The 14,436-nt window shown below is 40.2% G+C and overlaps 1 protein-coding gene across 3 annotated transcripts in view; it reads right to left on the bottom strand.

The window, feature by feature from the left end:
• The window catches only part of ttpal (tocopherol (alpha) transfer protein-like), a 33,776-nt gene extending 31,532 nt beyond the window's left edge, over window positions 1–2,244 (bottom strand). For 2 of the 3 annotated variants that reach the window (XM_043710304.2, XM_043710305.2), the window contains exon 1: window positions 1,784–2,244. The gene's annotated coding sequence lies outside the window, so the exon portion shown is untranslated. The remainder of the gene's footprint in view (window positions 1–1,783) is intronic. The other variant, XM_043710306.2, reaches the window with a different exon arrangement.
• Between the last annotated feature and the right edge of the window lie 12,192 nt (window positions 2,245–14,436).

Raw genomic sequence — 14,436 nt, 5'->3', positions numbered from 1 at the left:
AAATTACACTAATAATTATACAACTGTATTGAGTCCTACATGCTTAAAGATGATGGGAAATACAATTGAGTAGAGTAAAACTTGTTTAATCCATTAGAGAATGAGCAGCTTTTGACACAGACACATAGATGAGTCTAAAATCCCAGCCCTACAATTTGAGCTGCATCATAGAAATTACCTCCATGCTATTCCACTGTGCACAGACAGGTTTCTTGTACTGACTGCAGCAGCACACCCTTCATACCACACCTTCGCCAACCATCTGAATGCATGTGGCATTCCAAAGGTAGTGGGGAACCCTCAGTGGGATGTGCTCTAACCAGGAGTCCCCTCCTTTACCACACAGTTTGTTTGGTGGGTCTTGCATGCACCAGGACACTGCAACCATAAGTTAAGTAGTTTCACGGACTTTTATGATGTTGCAGCCCCTCATATTGTGTGTCTGAGTGCTCTTCAACTTTGGTTGCAATTCATTCTCATGTTCCTGATCTCTGGTCACTTGGCGTGGCGAGGATCACAGAATTACAGAAGTATCATGATGCAGAAGGAGTTCATTTGGCCCATCATGCCTACACCAGCTTGCTAAAATGAGTGTCATTTACCAAGTGCCAATCTCCTGCTTCTTCACCCATAGCCTTGCACAATAATTATAGCCAAATAATCATCCAATTCCCTCTTGAAAGCTTCAACTGAACCAGCTTCTATCAAACCTGCTTCTCTTGTACTTTCCACATCGTAACTACTCACTGAGTGAAAAAGTTTTTCCTCACTTCACACTTGCTTTGTTTGCAGGTCACTTTAAATCTATGCCCACTTGCCCTTGTTCCTTTTCCTTATCCATACTTTCCAGCCCACTCTTGATTTTGAAGACCTCTGTCAGAATGTCTCTTCATGAGTCTGATCCTGGGCCTAGCCAAAGTGGCCATTAACAGGTCCAGGCAATTGTCAATGGCCGAATAAGACTGCAAATCAGAAATTGCTGGAAAAGCTCAGCAGACCTGACAACATTTGTGGACAGAAATCAGTGTTAATATTTCAGGACAAGTGACCCTTCCTCAGGACCATTCTGAGAACCATGCCTGGGAGATATTTTCTAATCAACTTGATCAGAGATAGGAGCATTACCACTGTGCCACAAAAACATACCATGCTTGGGTATGTTTCTGTGACTGATTGTGCAATCCAGCTCCTGTGGCAATAATCTCCCTACCCCCAACAAACGACAAATTTTAATTTCATTTCATGAGTTTCTATTTAAGGTTTGTTATAGTAAGCCTTTAGAGGGCTGGTCACGGTTAATTTGTTCGTTAATTTATCATTGATATACGCAGAAATCTGATTGGGCATAAATCTGAGAGGTTGTAGCTTTAGGCCTTTGACATCCATGACGGTGTTAACTAGCCTTTGAGAAGATTAGGCGATTACATTAACAGAAGAAACACCAATCAGGCAACATATGCTATCCGATAAGGGTCAGCTGTTTTCAAGTCAGTGAATACCCGTCATAATATTCTGAATAAAAAAATACTAATCAGGCCACAACCAGGAAGTGAGAACAGACTCCAAGACACAGTTGCATTGCAAAAAGCCTGTACAGCATATCTAACAATAAAACAAGAGCTCAATCCTGGCATCTGATTCTCGGCTAAGAACAGATTCAGAATGTGACAATAAAACAACGTAACAAAGGTGAGCTGCCGAGCTGGACAATCAGTCAGTGTTTGCAGCGTCTGCCTTGCGGAAAGGGAAATAGCTGCTAGTGAAGTCTAGGCTCCTCACTAACCTGCCCACTCTGCGGTGCCGGGATGAAGGTCAGAAACTCGGCCGGGACAGGAACACTGAAAGACTGGGAAAAGGGGCTGCGCTGCTTCACCTCCAGCCGCAGCTCCGCGGGCTCCGGCGCCGCCAACAGCTCATCCACGAACAGTGAACAGCAGGGCAAGAGATGTGCAACATTAGCAGGCAACAAGCGAGGCTGAGAAATCAGCTCACTCACCAGTGAGTGGGCGTCAAACCCTCAACATGAAAACCGAATAATGAGGCGTGAGGACGTAAAATATAATGGTCCACACAGCGCTGTTACTCATCGTCTTATCCAGAAATTTTAGGGATGAGATTTATTATTAAAAAGAGCGACGCCGTTTGCCTTGAAATGCATCCACCTTCTAAACCGAAACCAAAATGCCACACGTTAGTCACAAATTCTATTCATTTGTAGTAAGTGTGTTGTTACATGGGGTTGTTAACCTGGAATCGAAAACCAATTATCCGGATCCTACTATGTGCTATCCTGGTGAAACATCACAGGGACATCAAAAAAGATTGAGATTTGTTTTGTTGTTATTGAAAATGGGGAACCAAGGCTGTTTGACTCAGTCCAGTATCATCCAGTTGGTTAGAGTCTTTTTGCTTTCCATTTGATCTAAAGGAGGTAATATGCCACATGAATAGATGTATTGGCAAACTAACAACTGCAGTGTGAAACTGAGAGAGACAAATAAGTTTTGCAAAGGAACAATACTTGGAAATGAATGTGCATGGCTCCATAATGAAATATGCAAAAAAGTAGACCAGTACAAGTCGTTCACAAATGTTATTCCTTCAGTTGTTCCTTCTGAGAAGTCATGTGCCTGTTATCACAGTTGGTATCGTCGCTGTTGCAGCCTGTAGAATATACAAGGTAGAATATCTTCATCTTGACTTCTCTGAACAAAGACAGATCTGACCCACAGACCCACTTGCCTCAGTCTTCATGGTTTGGATAAGGAGGCAACCATTGAAGCTATTGGTTCAGAAGCAGGGACATTACCCACTGTGATGCAAGATTCTTAATGCTTCTATGAAGTGCCTTGAGATATTTAATTAAAACATCCTATAAACAGAAATCATTGCAAAGAATGAAGAATCTATCACCCCCTGACATTCAACAGCATTACAATCGTGAAACATCCACTAGCAACATTATAGGGTTATCATTGACCAGAAACTGAACTGAATGAGCTATATAAATACTGCAGCTACAAGATTAGGTCAAAGAATAGGAATACTACAATAAGTAACTCACTTCTTGACTTCCCAAAGCATGTTCACCTGCACCTCCACACACATCATCTATTGCATCCTCTGCACCTAATGTGGCCTCCTCTATATTGGGGAGACAGGCCGGCTACTTGCGGAGCGTTTCAGAGAACACCTCTGGGACATCCGGACCAACCAACCCAACCACCCTGTAGCTCAACATTTCAATTCCCCCTCCCACTCCACCAAGGATATGCAGGTCTTTGGACTCCTCCATCGTCAGACCACAACAAAACGACGGTTGGAGGAAGAACGCCTCATCTTCCGCCTAGGAACCCTCCAACCACAAGGGATGAACTCGGATTTCACCAGTTTCCTCATTTCCCCTCCCCCCACCCTGTCTCAGTCAAATCCATCAAATTCAGCACCGCCTTCCTAACCTGCAATCTTCTTCCTGACCTCTCCGCCCCCACCCCAGTCTGACCTATTACCCTCACTTTGACCTCTTTCCACCTATCACATTTCCGACGCCCCTCCCCCAAGTCCCTCCTCCCTACCTTTTATCTTAGCCTGCTGGACAAACTTTCCTCATTCCTGAAGAAGGGCTTATGCCCGAAACGTCGATTCTCCTGTTCCCTGGATTCTGCCTGACCTGCTGCGCTTTTCCAGCAACACATTTCCAGCTTCCCAAAGCATGTCCTTGATCTACAAGTTACATATCAGGAATGTGCTGGAATACCTCCCACTTGCTTGGATGTCAAAACCAAAAAAAAAGCTCCAACAAAACCCAAGAAGCTTGATGTTGTCCAGGATGAAGCAGCCCACGAGATTGACACATCAACAATTATACATTCCCTGAACCACTAATGTACAGTAGCAGCAGTGTGTACCATGTACAAAATGGCTCTTTAGACAGCACTTTCCAAACCCACCGGAACTACCATCTAAAATGATGAGTGCACCAGATAAACAGGATCACCATCACCTGCACATTCCTGTTTAAGTTACTGACCATTCTGACTTGGAAATATATTGCCATTCCTTTAATGTCACTAGGTCAAAATCTTGGAAGTCCCTTCCAAACAGCCCGGTGGGTGTAACCACAAAATATGAAGTGCGGTGGTTCAAGAAGGCAGGTCACCTCCATCACCTTGAAGACAACTAAGTTTGGGTAATAATTATTGGCCCAGCCAGCGATGATCATATTCCATGAATAACAGAACAAAAATTGTGTTTATCAGGTTACGTGCAATTATTTGGAAAGAGGCTTAATCATAAAAGACCATATGATATCGGAACAGAAGTAGGCCATTTCGTCCAAAATATCTGCTCTTCCATTCAGCAAGATCATGACTGATCTGATAATCCCCACCTCCACTTTCCTGCCTTTTTCCATCACTCTTGTTTCCTTTACTGATTAAAATTTTGTCTACCTCAGCCTTGAATTTAATGACCCAGTTGTGGTAAAGAATTCCAGATTCACTACCAGTTGAGAAAAAATCCTTTATTTCTGTCCTAAATGTGCGACCCTTATTCTGAGATTATGCCCTCTGTCCTAGACTTTCCCATAACCTCTTTGTATCTATTCTCTGGAGTCCCCTAGGAAAAGTATATGTTTCAATAAAGTCATCTCCTATTCTTATAAATTCCAATAAGTACTGGCATAAACTACTCAACCTCTCCTCATAAGATAGTCCCACCATATCTGGTCTCAGCCTAGTGAACCTTCCCCGGACTGTCTCCAATGCCAGCATAGCTTTCCTTAGATAATGGACTCAACATTATTCTAAACAAGCATAAACACTCGGATAGACATCTTGGAATGTACATCTTTTTGTGCTTTAAGTTAATATATATAATTAAGTGACTCCAAATTGGAAACCTTTATAAACATCTGAGAGTGTTTTTGAGCTGCCAATCCTTAGAATTGTAGTGAAGGAAATTCACAAGCCCAGGTCCTGATATGTTGAGAGATAGAAACTAACCTCAATCTGGAACTGCTTCTAGCAGTTCAGCTAACTGGGAGAGGAAAGCACTTTGTTACCAAAGGAACAGACTTCCTCACCACAAACTGTTTTGACTTAAACTCCCCATCCTAGGCACTAGCTCATCCTATGCCATCATAATGGAGTAGGAAGGCTATTAGCAAATCATTTTACCTACCAGGAACTTTACAGAGCACTTCTCTGACCTGATCTAAGCCAAGTGCAGTGTTTTAATTTTTTCACCAAGGAGGGGGTCACAGAGTTCTAACACTGATTGGAACCTAACCTGCAGCCTTCGAGCAAGGCAAGTGGCTCCTGTCAAGGTATTTTTTTTCATCAACTGATGCTTATTAGGCTGCCAGACTGGACAAGTAACAGTAAAGTATCTTTCAGTTCACCATCCATTGCTGAATCTGGAAGTTCACTGAGGCTGTCTGTTACAGGTGTTAGAAACAAAACTTACTTATAAATCACCTGGAGACAAAGCCATGGAAACAAGGACAATTTATTACAAACTTGCAAGTCCGGGCACCCCGCTAGCCTGGCAAAAAGTACAAAGATATCAGTTATGCAATCATTTTTGTACAGTTTGTGTGTTGCAGGCTCACATCCCTTTTCCCTATTCTTACCCTATCATAATTTATTTCATTTCATTCCCTTATTTGGACTAACCTTAAGATAATTACTTCACTTGTTTTTCTCTTTCTTATCTATGTATCAGGCTGTCCGTGTCATAGAACATAGAACATAGAAAAATACAGCGCAGTACAGGCCCTTTGGCCCTCGATGTTGCGCCGATCCAAGTCCACCTAACCTATACTAACCCACTATCCTCCATATACCTATCCAATGCCCGCTTAAATGCCCATAAAGAGGGAGAGTCCACCACTGCTACTGGCAGGGCATTCCATGAACTTACGACTCGCTGAGTGAAGAACCTACCCCTAACTTCAGTCCTATATCTACCCCCCCCCCTTAATTTAAAGCTATGCCCCCTTGTAATACCCGACTCCATACGCGGGAAAAGGTTCACACTGTCAACCCTATCTAACCCCCTAATCATCTTGTACACCTCAATCAAGTCACCCCTAAACCTTCTTTTCTCTAATGAAAACAGCCCCAAGTGTCTCAGTCTTTCCTCATACGATCTTCCTTCCATACCAGGCAACATCCTGGTAAACCTCCTCTGCACCCATTCCAGTGCCTCCACATCCTTCCTATAGTATGGCGACCAAAACTGCACACAATATTCCAGATGCGGCCGCACCAGAGTCTTATACAACTGCATCATGACCTCAGGACTCCGGAACTCAATTCCTCTACCTTGTGTCCTTGGATGACTGCATTCCTTGTTCTGTTACTATAAGCTTTATTGTGAAAATACCCTTACTTCTTCTTTTGTGGTCAGCTACAACACTCCATAGTTATTTCCTAGCTTAAAACTATTTTCTTTAAAACTACTTCTTTAAAAGATCTCCTATATTCATTAAAGTCTTAGCCTTAAGTATACTACATGCTATAAGAATTCCAGGACCGTTTGTATAATGTCTCACCCCTTCCCCATCTACAGACATTACACTCCACTAGCACTTAACAACAATTACATTTCTATATCACCTGCAGAAAACTACATTTCCTATTTCCCACACAGGAATGTGAGCTTTATTATAATAGTACTACTTCTAATTTCAGATCCTCAGTACTGGATAGTAACATCCACTGAGCTCAACACTGAAGTTTGCACCATCTTAATTTTATTCATGTTGTTGAGGATCTGCTTAATACTGTCTATGCCATTTAAAAGCATTCTGTGCACTTGTTTTACACACAGAGCTATAAATGGAAACAATTTTTTTGAGAATCTGTTTCTCCAGTGCTTCTGAATTCACACAGCAAAGGTTGAGGTCTTTTGGACCATCATGTCCATCCTACTTAGAGCTGTGAAATCCTACCAACTGCAAGAAATGCTTCCAAAATTAAAAACGCAGTACTGTTATCTAAGCTGACTGTTTAGAGCAAAATTCACAATATTCGAACTTGTAAATGAAAATGACATTTAATTATAGGCATGCCATGAAAATAATGGATCTCTCTCTTTTTTTCCTTGAGGTTGGTTGATTTTATATGTTTTATATCTGCCTTTGTTCCTTATTTTCCTTTTCTTTGGGATGACTTATGCCTCACATCTTAGCTTTTGACATATTTCTGCCTTCATCTTTCAGATTTCTTTCCTGATTCTGGGTTATTAAAATCATTCTTCAAAGTGTCTTTTGAGCCAGTCTTTCAGCTCTTTGTGTTCCCTAAATGAGTGCTCGCTCTGTCTGTCCTCAATTTTTTTGTAATTTTTTTTAATGTTTAACATATCCTTAATTTTTTTATCAATGTTGTAGTGGGCGGCATGGTGGCATAGTGGTTAGCACTTCTGCCTCACAGCGCCAGAGACCTAGGTTCAATTCCCACCTCAGGCGACTGACTGTGTGGAGTTTGCACATTCTCCCCGTGTCTGCGTGGGTTTCCTCCAGGTGCTCCGGTTTCCTCCCACAGTCCAAAGATGTGCAGGTCAGGTGAATTGGCCATGCTAAATTGCCCGTAGTGTTAGATAAGGGGTAAATGTAGGGGTACGGGTGGGTTGCGCTTCGGCGGGGCGGTGTGGACTTGTTGGGCCGAAGGGCCTGTTTCCACACTGTAAGTAATCTAATCTAATTGAATCTGTTCTGATTTTTGCTTCCTCTCTGATGAGTGGTTATAATCATAGCATTCTTCTTTCCATCTTAGTAGTGAATTAATTGAATTTCTCTACTCCATTGAAAATCAGGCACCAAAATCACTCTTAATATAATAAATGAAGGTAAGTTGTTAAAAATATTAAATGATAGCTCACAAACTGAATATTGAGATGAAATATTTAATTTGTAAACAGTTATAACTTTGTTTCTTCCTGGAGATGCCTCAATATTTAGACTAAAACATTATAATTAATAAATCACAGATTATGGCACACACTAAAGGTTTAAAGCAATGCATCAAAATGTGGCAGACCCAAGCACTCACTTTTAGCTGCAATGTATGGGGAAGTATTGCGCAAATGCTGAGAGCATCTTTGGGCTCTCTTGTGGCGCTGTGGATGGAGAGGTCGGGGTTTAAGTCCAAACTGCTCCAGAGGTGTGTAATGACATCTTTGAACAGGTTTATTAGGAAAAATAGGGAGGGAAAGTGTTAAAGAGAGCCATGATCAATTGTTATCACACACTGATGGCCATTTTTTGATTAAATTACTAGATATCAGTGAGAGTTTTGCATCAGTGTTGGCATTCTTGACTTGAAATTGTGCATGATGTTTAAACATTTAAAGAACTAAAACATCATATGGATTTTTATCAAACAAGTACTATTACCACAACAAAGAGTATTTCCATAGGCTATCTTTTAACAATAGTTGGCCCATATCACCAGTGCATAAGTTACATGCGTTTATACATACATTGGTAGAAAGTGAGGACTGCAGATGCTGGAGATCAGAGTTGAGAGTGTGGTGCTGGAAAAGCACAGCCGGTAAGGCAGCATTCGAGGAGCAGGAGAATCGATGTTCTGGGTATAAACCCCTCATTCCCATGTCAATTCTCCTGCTCCTCGGATGCTGCCTGACCTGCTGTGCTTTTCCAGCACCACACCCTCAACTTTATACATACATTGTGCATATATGGATATTAAATATCCACAACTGTGTTTGTGAATGATTGTCACACAGTTTTCTGTTTTCATTTTGGTCTTTAGATGAACCTCATGTTTACTAGTTGTCAATATTAATTGCGGCATTGCAAGCTTCTGGTTTCTAAATCAAACCCAAGACTTCGCTTGGTGGTACTTTTCACTACAACAAAAAAACAGCAATTTACATTCATGGAACACTTTTAACATAGAAAAATGCCCCAGAAGTATTCACAGAAGTAGAACCAAAAGAAGTGGACATTAAGTCAAAAAAGGATTAGGATAAATCATCATGAAGTTTCTTTGAAAGAGGGTGATTTGAGTGACAGAGACATTTTAGGGAGGGATTTCCCTGTAAACCAAGGTGCTGAAAGCAGACCTTGAATAGTGGAGTGAAGAGAAATTGTAACTCTTTTTGTTGAATATTGTGACTGATGTTTATCTTACACTAGTGATGCAATGTAGTGGAAGGCAATACTGTTGTGGTAATATCACTGGACAAATAAATCTAAACCCAGTCTAATGTTTTGGAATGTCCATTTGAAAACCACTGGTAGATGGTGAAATGTTAATTCAATGAAACCTGCAATTATAAAGCTAGCCCAATGATTATCGTCTGACTAATGTGGGTTTTCATTAAAACATATCTAATTTACTAATGTCCTTCAGGGAAGGAAGTCGGCCATCTTTACCTGGACTGACCTACATGTGACCACCGACTCATAACAATGTGGTTGACTCTTAACTGCCCTCTAAAATAGCCTAACAAACCACTCAATTGTATGAAACTGCTACAAAAATCTAGCAAAGAATTGGAGCCAGGTGGACCATCTGGCATCAACCTAAGCACCGAAAGAGCAACAGCAACAGCAACAATTGACTCTGCAAAGTCCTTTGTACTTATGTGCAGGACTTGTGCCAAAATTGGAAAAGCCACTTTACTAGTCAAACACTAACCTAACATGGTTATACTCATGGAATCGTACATTACAGACAATGTCCCAGACACCATCGCATGTGTTCTATTCTACTACAGGACAGGCCAACCAGAGTAAACCCCTATCCCTTTCCTAGATGAACCAAAAAGTGTTTGCCAAATCCTGTTTCTCAGTTCTAAGCTTTGGAATAAACCTACAACAATAACTTTTAAGATGAAATCAATGGTAGGATTTATTATCAACAATACAGGGCAACAATACAGATAACAAAATTTATGTGTGCATGGGAACCTTGAGATCTTGTTCAGATAATCCGAAATTCAGACAATCAGTGTTCAGATAACCAAGGTTCAAATTGGGGAGAATTTCTTTTCTACTTCATTTACACACACACACAAGCATACAAGGTAGAAAGAAAAGAGAAAGAAGCAAGTTACAAATGATAAATTGCTTTAAAAAAAATCAAATATGTTGGTATTACTTTATGTGACCTAGTGTCCAGCAAGCCACTGTCCAATTGGGAGTCTGTCAGTTGACTGACCTTGTAGCAGGTCTTTTCCTGGGAGCTGTGATGCAGATAGATAGCAGTGGAATGTGCAACAATATCTCTTGTACTTGGAGAATTTAGGCTAGTTCGAAAAATAAAGTTTGAGATTCTCTCTGGAAACAAAGTTTTTGAAAGAGGGAGAAATGGAGAGCATGCCTTCAAGATGCTAAGATGTGGAGCTGCTCTTCTTGTGACTTTAAGACAGTAGCTGACTTAGAATCCCAGAATTGTAGATTTAAGCAATTCAACCAGCTGATTTGAGTCATGGAACAAAGACACACATAGATAACGTGCTGATGACCTATGTTGGTTGAATAGTTTGCCTTTAAATTAACAATCTTCAAGGAGAAAGTGAGGACTGCAGATGCTGGAGATCAGAGCTGAAAATGTGTTGCTGGAAAAGCGCAGCAGGTCAGGCAGCATCTAAGGAGCAGGAGAATCGACGTTTCGGGCATGAGCCCTTCTTCAGATTTATTTCACCATTGGAATTAGATTTTTATTGTCACGTGTACTCAGGTATAGAAATACATTAGAGTTTTCATTGTAAAGTTAAGGTAACTAAAGAATGATCAGTCATAGAGTCATAGAGATGTACAGCATGGAAACAGACCCTTCGGTCCAGCCCGTCCATGCCGACCAGATATCCCAACCCAATCGAGTCCCACCTGCTCAGCAGCCGGCCCATATTCCTCCAAACCCTTCCTATTCATATACCCATCCAAATGCCTCTTAAATGTTGGAATTGTACCAGCCTCCACCACTTCCTCTGGCAGCTCATTCCATACAAATACCACCTTCTGTGTGAAAAAGTTGCCCCTTAGGTCTCTTTTATATCTTTCCCCTCTCACCCTAAACCTATGCCCTCTAGTTCTGGACTGCTCCACCCAAGGGAAAAGACTTTGTCTATTTACCCTATCCATGCCCCTCATAATTTTGTAAACCCCTATAAGGTTGCCCTCAGTCTCCGAGGCTCCAGAGAAAACAGCCTGTTCAGCCTCTCCCGATAGCTCAAATCCTCCAACACTGGCAACACCCTTGTAAATATTTTCTGAACCCTTTCAAGTTTCACAACATCTTTTCCATAGGGAGGAGACCAGAATTGCGCGCAAAATGTGTCTCAATGTTTTCTCTTGGCCAGAGGTAACTGAAAGCAGTTCAAATCTAATTTTTTTAATGTCAGCTTTAGTTGAAATGTGAATGAGTTTCAGAAAGTCTGGAAATATCATCACCCTTGGCCATTTTATGAGTTCAGCAATGTTTACTTTAAAAATAAACAAAATTTCAACACAAAAATACAGATGAGAATACAGTTTTCTTTAGGATTTCTCTTTGTGCCCTCTGGCCATCACACCTTGATCAATTCAAATTTTTGAAATCAATATGTTGTTTTCAAGTTTGGTTATTTGCCAACGTAAGGAGGAGATTGTGTACTGTAACAATGGAGGCGATTATCCTGAGAGAGGTGCACACGGACCATTCTATCTCTTTCTTTTTCTGGGTAATTTAAAATGACCAAAAGTGGAACGTCTGAAAAGTAATAATATAGCATGACTAACTTCTACTATAATATTATTCAAATAAAAAATGAGAAATATACGTTAATGCTATTTTACAAACTAGTCATCAGGTACACAGTAGAAAAACAAAATTTGTGCCAAAACTGCAGTGACACATTTGTGTACCTTGTATCTAGGGTGTTCCCATTGATCACCAAAACAGACTTGCCTTTGAATCATACTTGGTTTTGTGAGCGTGAAGTATCAGAAAAACACAACACTTTTCACTTTGTGTTCCTCCAGCAGGTGGAACATGTTGGCTGTATTGATCTCTGTAAACCCCAGAAGTTAAATTTCAAGTTACCTCAGTCACTCTCAGACTATGACTTGGAAGTGACTATTGGACTGGGGTGGACAAAGTTAAAAATCACACACACCAAGTTATAGTCCAACAGGTCTGACAACGACCTGATGAAGGAGCGGTGCTCCGAAAGGTGGTGCTTCTAAATAAACATGTTGGACCATAGCCTGGTGTTGTGTGATTTTTAAATCTCAAACTAGTTACATAAGAGAAACAACCTTTTTATGATGTGTTGTGAATAGTGATAATGGACTAACAGCAATGTGTATGTCGGAGGATAGAAATACATATGGAAAGCATGTTGAATTCTGTTCAGGCTTTATGTTGTACCCTTAGGAGTTTAACCATTAAATCAGACTTGTGGGGAAATTTTTAGGTCATGGAATAAAAGGTACCATAGCAATGTGAATGCAAAATTGTTTGATAGGAAAAATTGTAATGGCTAATGGACATTTTCAGACTGGAGTCAAATAGTATGGCACTGGAAAAGCACAACAGGTCAGGCAGCATCCAAGAAGCAGGGAATTCGATGTTTCGGGTATCAGGAATGTGATGAACTTTTCAGACCGGAGGAAAATTGTAGTGATTGATATTGGAACCCTTGTTTTTTTCTGATGTATATTAATGTACAGGAGACAAATTCAAAGTTTGCAGATGACACAAAACTTGGAAGAATTGTAAATTGTGAAGAGGACATTATAAAACTACAAAAGACAACAAATTAGTGGAGTGTGCAGATAGGTGACAAGTAAGTTTCAGGTTGAGTTGAAGGTTTTGGTAGAAAGAACAGGAGTAGAGGGTTCTACATATATATGTGCAAGACTATTGAAGATTGAATAAAGCAGATAATATTCTTAGTTTTATTAACAGGGCATAGAGTACAAATGCAAAAGGTGATATTGAATTTGTACAAGACACTTGTTAGACCTTAGCTGAAGTATTGTATACAGTTCTGCATGCCACATTATGGGAATGATGTGAATATACTGGAGAGAACCCAGATGATTCCAAGGATGAGAAACTTCAGTTTTGAGGATATATCGCAGAAGTTGAGACTCCTACTTGAAAAGAAAAAGACCCAGAGGAAATCTTGAGTGGACTGGATAGAATGAAAACAGAAATTGCTGGAAAAGCTCAGTAGGTCTGGCAGTGTCTGTGGAGAGAAATCAGAACTAATGTTTAAGTGACTCTTCCACCGAAGTTCTGTGATTCTGTGAACTATGATGGTACAGAGTATCCTAAATCATCTGTTATGGTGTCTGTAGCTAAATCTTTTACAAACCTCAGTGATACTCCAAATCAAACTTAAGTTCATGTGATCTCTGAGCAAAACATGTCATCACACGCCATTATGGAGAGGTGATGGCCTAGTGGTATTATCATAGACTATTAATCCAAAGATTCAGCTAATGGCAGGGGATCTAGGTTCAAATCTTGCTGTGGTAGATAGTGGAGTTTGAATTCAATAAAAATCTGGAATTAAGAGTCTACTGATGATCATGAATTTATTGTCGATTGTCAGGAAAAAACCCATCTGGTTCACTCATGTCCTTTAGGGAAGCAAGCTGCCATCCTTACCAGGTCTGGCCTACATGTGATTCCTGACCCACAGTGGTTGTCTCTTAAATGCATTTTGGCAATCAGGGATGGGCAATAAATGTTGTCTTAGAAGTAACACTCGCATCACATGAATCAATAAAAAAACCACTTCTGATAATCCTGATATACTGAATATTTCTGAATTATTCTCAGTTAACCTATTTGTTCATCAACAAGAGTGTAATCTTGCTTTGTAGGACTTTCAGATAGTTATGTTTGGCAAATGTTTATATACAACATTTGTAATAAAATACCTTTTAAAGTATTTTCCACAAGAACACTTGTTTGCTAACAGTTAATCACCCCATGATGACAGTGTTTTCTGCATGTTCCGATCAGATGTCTTTAAAATTTAACAACAAAGGTCATCAAAGTTTCTGAGCATTATATCTGAGGAATGCTAATTTACAGACTTTAGTTCCCTCCCTGATTAATAGACCACGTATTACAGCATTTGGCAGAACATTGAAATACTCTGATGGATGGGTTGAATAGAAGAATGGAGAAAAAGTACATTAGGACATGGTCACAATATGAATTTGGTAGAGATGTAAGTGGGATGATCAACATGCTATGTAAGTCTTTATTTGAAATGTAAATCCTAACCTTCATTTACCTTTCCTTCTGAGAAAGTTTATAAATTTGATTAACACAAGGTAACCATAATAATATCATGCATTGCATGAAGTGTGAGAGATTTTTCCACAACACTTTAAATTATTAATCAGAAGTATTATTGTTATTAAGTTTGCATCACATACTTTTAGAATAAGTTGCAAATCTC

This window comes from Chiloscyllium plagiosum, unplaced genomic scaffold (genome assembly GCF_037043375.1).
Source record: "Chiloscyllium plagiosum isolate Xiang-an unplaced genomic scaffold, Cpla_swu_hap1 HiC_scaffold_15, whole genome shotgun sequence".
Lineage (NCBI taxonomy): Eukaryota > Metazoa > Chordata > Chondrichthyes > Orectolobiformes > Hemiscylliidae > Chiloscyllium > Chiloscyllium plagiosum.
Note: the sequence above shows the minus strand (reverse complement) of the source record. Positions and strands in the feature narration are given on the sequence as shown.